Raw genomic sequence first — 11,771 nt, forward strand, 5'->3', positions numbered from 1 at the left:
ATCCCAGCTACTAGGGAGGCTGAGGCAGGAGAATCACTTGAACCCGGGAGGCAGAGGTTGCAGTGAGCCGAGATCACGCCACTGCACTCCAGTCTGGGACACAGAGTGAGACTCTGTCTCAAAAAAAAAAAAAAAAAAAAGGGAACAATTTAAAAAAACTAATTGCCAGTCTCTTACCTAAAGCCTCCTATACATTTCTATAAATTATATAAAGGTAAGGCCAGACGCAGTGGCTCATGCCTGTAATCCCAGCACTTTGGGGGGCTGAGGCGGGCAGATCACAAGGTCAGGAGATCGAGACTATCCTGGCTAACACGGTGAAACCCCGTCTCTACTAAAAATACAAAAAAATTAGCTGGGCATGGTGGCAGGCACCTGTAGTCCCAGTTACTCAAGAGGCTGAGCCAGGAGAATGGCGTGAACCCAGGAGGCAGAGCTTGCAGTGAGCCAAGATCGTGCCACTGCACTCCAGCCTGGGTGACAGAGCGAGACTGTCTCAAAAAAAAAAAAAATGTATAAAAGTAAATATTTGTGAAATTTTACTTGTCCTCCTCTCTATGCTTCTTCTATCTCCCTTTAAAGCTCCCTGTCAAGGTGACATTCTGAATGTGAAGCCTTAGCCTTTCCTAGAGCTTTCATAGTTTTTCAAAGATATTTGATCTCTTTATTCACATCAGCTAAAGAGACATTTTCTCACACTGTGCTTAAGAAAGAAGAGAGGAAGGAAGGAAGGGAGGGAGGGAGGGAAAGAAAGAAAAGAAAGAAAAGAGAGGAAAAATACCTACAGAACTGAGCTCTATCCAGAGTTACCCTGATTCAGGCTGTTCTTTCTCCATTTACAGGAGCTGAACACTGCCCCGAGAATGCAACAGAATTTCAGCTCTGTCCCAAGGTCATCAGCCACAGCTCCAAGTTTCTTAGCATCAGCTTTTTCTGAACAAAATAGTGCATCCTGCTGGAATCACTACTATAAACTGAGTATAAAGGAAAATAAACCCTCTTTTTCTTATCCACTATGTTCCCTACTCCCGTGCTTTTCCCAGTGCTCCGGGTTAGTAGAGGCAAAAGAATTCCCCGCTGATGAGGTACTACATCCTACACAATTTGTTCCACACATTTTAATTTCATTAAGAGAAAACAAAGATGTTTAAACAGGGAGCACTAAATGGATTAGAGTGGCAGTAGTAAATTTCCTTTGTGCCTTTCTCTTAGAACTCAGAAAGCTTTAGTTGCAATCCCATTCAAAGCAATATGGGAGAGAGGCTTCCACAATGCCTGGCACAGAGTACGTGTGGAGGAAATGCTTATCATTTTAGAAGCTTATTATTTTAAATGTTTAAATGCTTATTATTCTGAATCTGAATGGATGAGTCAAGTTGAACCACGAAATAAACCATAGCAAACCACATATTCAAACCCAGATAAGTTCAGTGGTTAACTGCCCTGACTCTAAGCTCCCTTCACACTAAGGCTGGTCTATGGTAATATGATTCGGAAGAAATTACTTCCATTCTCATTTCACTTCTCTGTAACTCTTTGTAACAAATTGCTTGTGTCTCTGGTCCTTGGTTCCTTCCTTTGGTGGGAAAAATATTAGCACAATGACACAATACAATTCCCAGACTAGATAGCTAATACATTTTCTAACTTTTTACTTAGAAACAATTATAGATTTACATGCAGTTTCAAATGATGTGTCAGGATGTCCTATGTCCCCTTCACACCAGTTCCCTTAATGGTAATATTACCGTATATATGAAACATTTTTCAGAGCATGTGCCAGGCATTACGTTAAGCGCTTTTTCTTTTCTTTTCTTTTTTTTCTCTTTTTTTTTTTCTGAGATGGAATCTCGCTCCATCACCCAGGCTGGAGTGCAGTTGCACAATCTCAGCTTGCTGCAACCTCCGCCTCCCAGGTACAAGCGATTCTCCTGTCTCAGCCTCCTGAGTAGCTGGGACTACAGGCGCCCACCACCATACTCAGCTAATTTTTGTGTGTATGTATATATATATATATATATATATTTTTTTTTTTTTTTGTACAGACGGGGTTTCACCATGTTGGCCAGGCTGGTCTCAAACTCCTGACCTCAAGTGATCCACCTGCCTCGGCCCCCCAAAGTGGTGGGATTACAGGTGTGAGCCACCGCGCCCAGCCTGTTAAGCTCTTTTATGTGCTTTCTGATTTATTTAAAACAGCCCTGTGAAGTAGAAATTGATATTACCATTTTAAAAATAAAGGAAATCGAAGCTCAAAAAGGTTGGGTATTTTGACAAAGATCAAAAAGCAAATATGGGGTGTGGCACGGTGGCTCACACCTGTAATCCCAGCACTTTGGGACGCCGAGGCGGGTGGATCACTTGAGGCCAGGAGTTCGAGACCAGCCTGGCCAACATGGTGAAATCCTCTCTCTACTAAAAATACAAAAGTTAGCTCGGTGTGGTGGCACACGCCTGTAATTCCAGCTACTCAGGAGGCTGAGGCACTAGAATCGCTTGAACCCAGGAGGTGGAGTTTGCAGTGAGCTGAGATCAATGCCACTGCACTCTGGCCTGGGTGACAGAGTGAGACTGTCTCAAAAAAAAAAAAAAAAGAAAGAAAGCACATAGGGGAATTAGGATTCAAACTCTGGAATCCTGATTCTAAATAATGGCAATAGCGTTTGCATATCCTCACATTCATTGCTTTTCTGTCAAAATGGTCCTTCGTCAACTTCTTTCACGTTAAGAGAACTTCTAGTCTTTCAACATGTATGGTCTTGGTATAATCTCTAATTCCATCTAAGTCATCACTGTTCCCTGAGGATTTTGTCATTGAAACATTTTAGGAGTCACCTCTTCACTCCGTTTCTCACTCAATATCCTGACCAAGATATTAACCACTTCAAAACCATACTAATAACTTTTTAACTAGCCTGTTTCAATTATTCTGACCAAGGATACAAAAATTATCTTTCTCATATAATATTTTGTTCATCACAATTCTGTGAAATTCCCAAGCAAGTGCCTTAACAGTGTCCTCTTACCAGCTGCCCTTGGCTTGTTTAGCTGCAGTTTACCACCATTTCATTATTCAGACAAGTCATCCAGGTAGACAATCTTGAACTCAGGTGCCAACTCACTTCTCCCTCAAACGATGTTCTTGGTTTTTTAGGAGGTTTTGTTGTTGTTGCTGCTTGTAGGTATGTGGCAGGTGTTGGGAGGGGTGGAATTCTACATCTTTTTTTTTTTTTTTTGAGATGGGGTCTCACTTTGTTTCCCAGGCTAGTCTCAAACTGCTGGGTTCAAGCAATCCTCCCACTTCGGCCTCCCAAAGAGCTGGGATTACAGGTGTGAACCACCATGGCCGGCCGGAATTCTACATCTTTGTAACATTTATTCTTTTCTGAATTTTCCAATTACAAAAATACATGTTCTTGGAGTGCCCAGAAAAGTATAAAGAAAAAATTAAAATCTCCAAAAATTTAGAGATTATACCCCCAAACAGTGTATGTTTACCTATTTTTTGAAGCTTTCAAAGTCCTATATTTAAAAAGTTTAGCCTAGGCCGGGCGCAGTGGCTCGCGCCTGTAATCCCAGCACTTTGGGAGGTGGAGTTGGGCAGATCACGAGGTCAGGAGATTGAGACCATCCTGGCTAACACAGTGAAACCCCGTCTCTACTAAAAATACAAAAAATTAGCTGGGCATGGTGGCGGGCGCCTGTAGTGGTGGCAGGCGCCTGTAGTCCCAGCTACTCGGGAGGCTGAGGCATGAGAATGGCGTTAATCTGGGAGGCGAAGCTTGCAGTGAGCCAAGATCGCGCCACTGCACTCCAGCCTGGGCGACAATGGGAGACTCCGTCTCGGGGGGGAAAAAAGAAAAAAAGTTTAGCCGGGTGCGGTGGCTCATGCCTGTAATCCCAGCACTTTGGGAGCCTGAGGAGGGTGGATCACCTGAGGTCAGGAGCTCGAGACCAGCCTGACCAACATGGTGAAACTCTGTCTCTACTAAATAATAAAAAAAAAATTAGCCAGGTGTGGTGGCACATGCCTGTAATCCCAGCTGCTTGGGAGGCTGAGGCAGGAGAATCTGTTGAACCTGGGAGGCAGAGGTTGCAGTGACCCGAGATTGTGCCATTGCACTCCAGCCTGGGCAAAAAGAGCAAAACTCCGTTTAAAACAACAACAACAACAATAAAAAACAAAAACCCCCAAAACTTTAAATAGCTTTATTGAGATATAAATTATAGACTATAAAATTTACCCATTTAGCTGGGCAAGGTGGCCAATGCCTGTAATCTCAACACTTTGGGAGGCCAAGGCAGGCGGATTGCTTGAGCCCAGGAGTTCAAGACCAGCCTAGGCAACATGGTGACGCCCCATCTCTACAAAAAATACAAAAATTAGCTGGGTGTGGTGATGCGCGCCTGTAGTCCCAGCTGCTCAGGTGGCTGAGGTGGGAGGATGGATTGAACCCAAGAGGTGGAGGCTGTAGTGAGTTGTGATTGTGCCACTGCACTCCAGCCTGGGTGGCAGAATAAGACCCTGCCTCAAAAAATAATAATAATAAATAAAATAAAATTTACCCATTTAAAATGTACAATTCTTTAGTTTTTAGAATATTCAGTTATGTGACCATCACATCTAATTTGAGAACATTTTCATAACCCCAAAAAGAAACATGTATCATTAACAGTCACTCCTGATTGCCACTACACACAACCCCGGTCCTACGTAAGCACTGATGTATTTTCTGTCCCTATGGATTTGTCTATTCTGGACATTTCACATAAATGGATTTGTATAATACGTGGTCTTTTGTGACTGGCTTCTTTCACTTAGCTGAATGTATTTAATATTCATCTATGTTTTGGCATGTATCAGTATTTCATTCTTTCTTTAAAAAATTCTTTTTATTAATGAATAATAGTCCATTGTATGGATATATCACATTTTATTTATCCCTTCACCAGTTGATGGACATTTGGATTGTTTCTTTGTTTTAGTTATTATGAATAAGGCTGCTATAAACATTCATCTACAAGTTTTTGTGTGGATATATGCTTTCAATTCTCTTGGGTATATCCCGAGAAGTGGAATTGCTGGGTTGTGTGTTTTTTTCATTTGTTTGTTTTGTTTTGTTTGAAACAGGGTCTCACTCTGTTGCCTACGTTGGAGTGCAGTGGCACAATCAAGACTCACTGCAGCCTTGGCTGGGTTATCTGTTATCATCTTTTTTTTTCTTTTTTTTTTTGAGACGGAGTCTTGCACTGTCGCCCAGGCTGGAGTGCAGTGGTGTGATCTCGGCTCACTGCAACCTCCACCTTGGGGTTCACGTCATTCTCCTGCCTCAGCCTCCCGAATAGCTGGGACTACAGGCACCCATCACCACACCCAGCTAATTTTTTGTAGTTTTAGTAGAGACAGGGTTTCACTGTGTTAGCCAGGATGGTGTCGATCTCCTGACCTCATGATCCACCTGCCTCGGCCTCCCAAAGTGCTAGGATTACAGGCGTGAGCCACCGCGCCCGGCTGTTAACTCCATCTTTACTACTTTGAGGAACTGGCAATTGTTCTCCAATGCAGCCACACTATTTTGCATTTTCATTAGTAATGTATGAGGGTTCTAATTTCTCCACATCTTCCTATGTAAAATGTGTCTCATCCAAAGTCAAGCTGTCAGTATTCACAAATGACATGATTATATATGTGGAAGATACAAGAATCTACAAATAAACTATAAAAAGTGAAAATAGGCCGGGCGCGGTGGCTCACGCTTGTAATCCCAGCACTTTGGGAGGCCGAGGCGGGCGGATCACGAGGTCAGGAGGTCGAGACCATGGTGAAAACCCGTCTCTACTAAAAATACAAAAAAATTAGCCGGGCATGGTGGCGGGTGCCTGTAGTCCCAGCTACTCGGAGAGGCTGAGGCAGGAGAATGGCGTGAACCCGGGAGGCAGAGCTTGCAGTGAGCTGAGATTGCGCCACTGCACTCCAGCCTGGGCGACAGAGCGAGACTCCGTCTCAAAAAAAAAAAAAAAAAAAAGTGAAAATAGGTATCCTAGCACTTTGGGAGGCCGAGGTGGGCGGATCACGAGGTCAGGAGATTGAGACCATCCTGGCTAACACGGTGAATGAAACCCCGTCTCTACTAAAAATACAAAAAAATTAGCCGGGCGTGGTGGTGGGTGCCTGTGGTCCCAGCTACTCAGGAGGCTGAGGCAGGAGAATGACGTGAACCCGGGAGGCGGAGCTTGCAGTGAGTCGAGATCGCGCCACTGCACTCCAGCCTGGGCGACAGAGACTCCGTCTCAAAAAAAAAAAAAAGCGAAAATAGGCTGAGTGTGGTGGCTCACACCTATAATCCCAGCACTTTGGGAGGCCAAGGCAGTAGAACCACTTGAGGCCAGGAGTTCAAGACCAGCCTAAACAATACAGCAAGACCCATTTCTAAAAAAATGTAAAAAGTAGCCATGCGTGGTAGCGCATGCCTGTAGTACTAGCTACTCAGGAAACTGAGGTGGGTGGATCACTTGAAGCCCAGGAGTTCAAGGCTGCAGTGAGCTATGATCATGCCACTGCACTCCAGCCTGAGTGACAGAGCAAGACTTTATCTCAAAATAATAATAATAATAAACTTAAAGTTTAAAAGTAAATTTAGCAGTCATTAGACACAAGATCAGTTCTATATCTATTATATAACTACTCAAAAATTATAAATAGAATTTAAAATTTTAATGTTACTTGCAATAGCATTAAGAAGGTTGACTCCTCAAAATGAATCCTAGTGAAAGATGTGCAGGACCGTAACATAGAAAACTATAAAACATTATCAAAGAAATTAACTTGATGAATTCTTAAGAAAATGATAGCCTGGCTGGGCCCGGTGGCTCACGCCTGTAATCCCAGCACTTTGGGAGGCCGAGGTGGGCAGATCACCTGAGGTCAGGAGTTCGAGACCAGCCTGGCCAACATGGTGAAACCCCTGTCTCTACTAAAAATACAAAAATTAGCTTAGCATGGTGGTGGGTGCCTGTAATCCCAGCTACTCTGGAGGCTGAGACAGGAGAATCTCTTGAACCCAGGAGGCGGAGGTTGCAGTGAGCCGAGATTGCACCACTGCACTCCAGCCTGGGCGACAGAGCGAGACTCCATCTAAAAAACAAAAAAAGAAAATTATAGGCTACATCAAGACCACAGATTAGAAAGCTCAATTTTATGAAAGGTCAATTGTCTTTCAAATTGATTTATAGATTCGATTCATTCCTGATTAAAATCTGAGCCGATTTTGTTGTTGTTGTTGTTGTTTTGAAATGGAATCTTGCTCTGTCTTCTAGGCTGGAATGCAGTGGTGCGATCTTGGCTCACTGCAACCCCTGCCTCCCAGCTTCAAGCAATTCTCCTACCTCAGCCTCCTAAGTAGCTGGGATTATAGGCTTGTGCCACCATACCTATCTAATTTTTGTATTTTTAGTAGAGACGGGGTTTCACAATGTTGGCCAGGCTCGTCTTGAACTCCTGATCTCAGGTGATCCACCACCTTGGCCTCCCAAAGTGCTGGGATTACAGGTGTGAGCCACTGTGCCCGGCCTAGATTTTTTTTTTGGGTGGGCAGAAGTCTGACACGGATCTCACTGAGTTAAAATCAGAGTGTCAGCAGGGCTGCGTTCCTTTCTGGAAGCCCTAGGGTAGAATGCATTTCCTTTCCTTTTCCAGCTTCTAGATACCTCCACTTTCAGAGACTCATGGCCTCCTTTCTTCATCTTCAGCAACGTTGCATCTCTCTGACCCTTTCTCCAAAGTCACGTCATCCTCTGTCTCTTTTTCTCTCTTCCACTTTTAAGGATTTATTTATTTATTTATTTATTTATTTATTTATTTATTTATGAGACAGAGTCTCACTCTGTCACCCAGGCTGGAGTGCAGTGGCACGATCACTGCAACCTCTGCCTCCTGGGTTCAAGTGATTCTCCTGCCTCAGCCTCCCAAGTAGCTGGAATTACAGGCACATGCCACCACACCTGGCTAATTTTTATTTTTTTATTTTTAGCAGAGATGGGATTTCACCATGTTGGCCAGGCTGGTCTCAAACTCCTGACCTCAAGTGATCCATCTGACTTGGCCTCCCAGAGTGTTGGGATTACAGGTGTGAGCCACTGCACCTGGCACTTTTAAGGACTTTATGATGACATAAAGTGGATAGTGGATATTGACTACCTGATTCTAAAGGTATATGTAGAAATGCAAAGGGTCAAGCCAAGAATAACCAATTTCAAAGAACAGCCACCAAGTGGGAGAAACTTACCCTGCTGGACATCTAGACTTACATTAAAGCTACAATAACTAAGACAGTGCAGTGTTGGAGTGAACATAAACAAATAGACCAATAAAGCAAAATGAAAAGTACGGAAACAGGCTCACACATATATCAATACCTGATTTATGACAATAGTAGGTATGTAGAGAACTAAAAGACAAAAGTAGCACCATAAAGCTGTGGGAGAAAGCTGAGTCTGGGAGGGTTGGAGTGCCATACAAGACAAAAAAAAAAAAAAAAGCAAATTGGCCGCTACCTTGCTTCATACGCAAAAACCAATTCCAGATGAATTTAGTTACAAATAAGAAAGGTAAAAAAAATTAAGCTTTGCAAGGTAACATAGGCCGGGCATGGTGGCTCACGCCTGTAATCCCAGCACTTTGGGAGGCCGAGGTGGGCAGATCACTTGAGGTCAGGAGTTCAAAACCAGCTTGGCCAACATGGTGAAACCGTGTCTCTACTAAAAATACAAAAAAAATTACCTGGGCATGGTGGTGGGCACCTGTAATCTCAGCTACTTGGGAAGCTGAGGCATGAGAATCACTTGAACCTGGGAGGCGGAGGTTGCAGTGAGCCGAGATCGTGCCACTGCACTCCAGCCTGGGCAACAAAGTGATGCTTTGTCTCAAAAAAAAAAAAAAGAAAAATGACAAAAGAAAAAGATAACATAGGGGAATATCTTCTTGGCCTTGGGGTATGGAATGATTTCTTTCTTTCTTTTTTTTTTTAAATTACTAGAGGCAGGGTCTCACTATGTTTCTCAGATTGGTCTCGAACTCCTGGGCTCAAGCAATTCTCCTGCCTCAGCCTCCCACAGTGCTGGGATTACAGGCATTAGCCATCACACCCAGCAGAGAATGATTCCTTAAACAGACACATAACACTGACCATGAAGGAAAAGATAAGTTGAATGATATTAAAATTAAGAAGTTATGTTAGACAAAGACACTATTAAACAGAATGAAAACACAAGCCATAAAGTGGAAGATATCTGCAATACACATAACTGAAAAAAGGTTTATATTCAGAATATACAAAGACCTATAAACCAATGAGAAAAAGACTGACAACCTGGTAGGCAAATTGGCAGTATGTATGAACAGGTACTTTATAAAAGAGAATATCTACATGGCTAAAAACCATATGAAAAGGTGCTCAAGCTCATTTCTCATCAGGGAAACATAAACACCATATTGAAATACCATAACACATCCACCAGAATAGCAAAAACCTTAAAACACAGACAATGTATTGAGACTGTGGAGTCTCTTAGTTTTCTGTTGATGCTGTAACAAACTACCACAAACTTAGGGGCTTAAAACAACTCAAATATGTTATCTTACGGTTCTGTAGGTCAGAAGTCTGACACGGATCTCATTGAGTTAAAGTCAGAGTGTCAGCAGGGTTGCATTCCTTTCTGGAAGCCTTAGGGGAGAACGCATTTCCTTTCCTTTTCCAGCTTCTAGATACCTCCACTTTCCGTGACTCATGGCCTCCTTTCTTCATCTTCAGCATTGTCGCATCTCTCTGACCCTTTCTCCACACTTATGTCACCCTCTAACTCTCTTCCTCTCTCTTTTACCTTAAGAACTTTATGATGGCGTTGGGTTCACCTGTCTAAACAAGGATCATCTCCCCTTGTCAATAGCTTTAATTTAATCACAGCTGCAAAGACCCTGTTGCCAGGGGAGGTAACATATTCACAAGTTCTTGGGATGAGAATATGGACATTATTCTGCCTACCACATGGAACAACACAGCTTTCTTTTTTTTTTTTGAGACGGAATCTCACTCTGTCACCCAGGCTGGAGAGCAGTGGTGCAATCTTGGCTCACTGCAACCTCCGCCACCCGGGTTCAAGCGATTCTCCTGCCTCAGCCTCCCAAGTAGCTGGGACTACACGCATGCACCACTATGCCTGGCTAATTTTTGTATTTATAGTAGAGATGGGGTTTCACCATATGAGCCAGGCTAGTCTCAAACTCCTGACTTCAGGTGATCCACCCACCTTGGCCTCCCAGAGTGCTGGGATTACAGGTGTGAGCCACCATGCCCGGCCTAACACAGCTATCATACAGTCCTCTTTGGAATGTAAATTGGTACAACCGTTTTAGAAAATATTTGGCAATATCTACCAAAGCTGAACACATGCAGAACCTATGATCTAACAATTCCACTCCAAAAAATGTGTGCACATCACCATTATTTGTAAAAAAAACACCCAGACTAGAAGAAATCCTAGTGTCCATCAACATTTAGAATGGATGAATAAAATTGTGGTATATTCATATTATGGAATACTATATAAAAATGAAAGTGAATAAACAACTGCCACACTTTATGAAATGAACAAATATCACCAACATAATGTTAACTGAAGCTGGACACTGAAGAATACATTCTGTGTGATTCCATTTGTTCAAATTTTTAAAACTGGCAAAACTAACCTTGGTGTTAGTAGTCAGTTTAAAGGTGACCTTGCTGATGGGATGGAAAATGACTCCAGGCCTGGAGCAGGGCTTCTGGGTCTTGGGAATGTTCCAGTTGTTTTTTTGTTTGTTTTTTGCTTTTTTAGATGGAGTCTCATTTTGTCACCCAGGCTGGAGTGCAGTGGCACAATCTTGGCTCACTGTAGCCTCCGCCTCCTGGGTTCAAGCAATTCTCCCACCTCAGCCACCTGAGTAGCTGAGACTACAGGTGTGTGCCACCACACCTGGCTAATTTTTGTATTTTTCATAGAGATAGGGTTTGGTCATATTTTCCAGGCTGGTCTCCAACTGCTAACCTCAGTGATCCGTACGCCTCGGCCTCCCAAAGTGCTGGTTTACAGGAGTGAGCCACCGTGCCCAGCCAGGAAAGTTCCAGTTCTTAACCTGCATGTGTGTGAACCTCTGTGATAATTTTTCATGCTGTATCATATGATTTGGGGATTATTTTTTCTTATAAAAGTTACAGATACCAAGATGAAATTGCTTTAGTCAGACCCAGACAAAATAGGGCTGAGAAGACAAAGGGGCTCAGGCTTGCATCTCAAATAAGAACTGTTTCCAAGCACTTTCTAAAAACCCACAAGAAATCCCTCCACATCCTACATGCATCTCCTGCTTTGCATGGCTTGCACATTTGGCACATATGCATGTTATTTCTTTCTCTTTTTTTTTTTTGAGATAGGGTCTCGCTGTGTCACCCAGGCTGGAATGCAGTGGCACAGTGATAGCTCACTGCAGCCTCAAACTTCTAGGCTCAAGGGATCCTCCCACCTCAGCTTCCTGAGTAGCTGGGACTAAGGCGTGCATCACCACACGCTGCCAGTTTTTAAAAATTTTTGTAGAGACAGGGTCCGGCTGTGTTGCCCAGCCTGATCTCAAACTCATGGCCTCAAGTGATCCTCCTGCCTCGGCCTCCCAAAGTGCTGAGATTGCAACCATGAACCACCACGCCCAGCCTAAACATGTATTTTTATGACAAAGTTTA

The sequence above is a fragment of the Hylobates moloch genome, unplaced genomic scaffold (assembly GCF_009828535.3).
Source record: "Hylobates moloch isolate HMO894 unplaced genomic scaffold, HMol_V3 SCAFFOLD_5, whole genome shotgun sequence".
NCBI lineage: Eukaryota > Metazoa > Chordata > Mammalia > Primates > Hylobatidae > Hylobates > Hylobates moloch.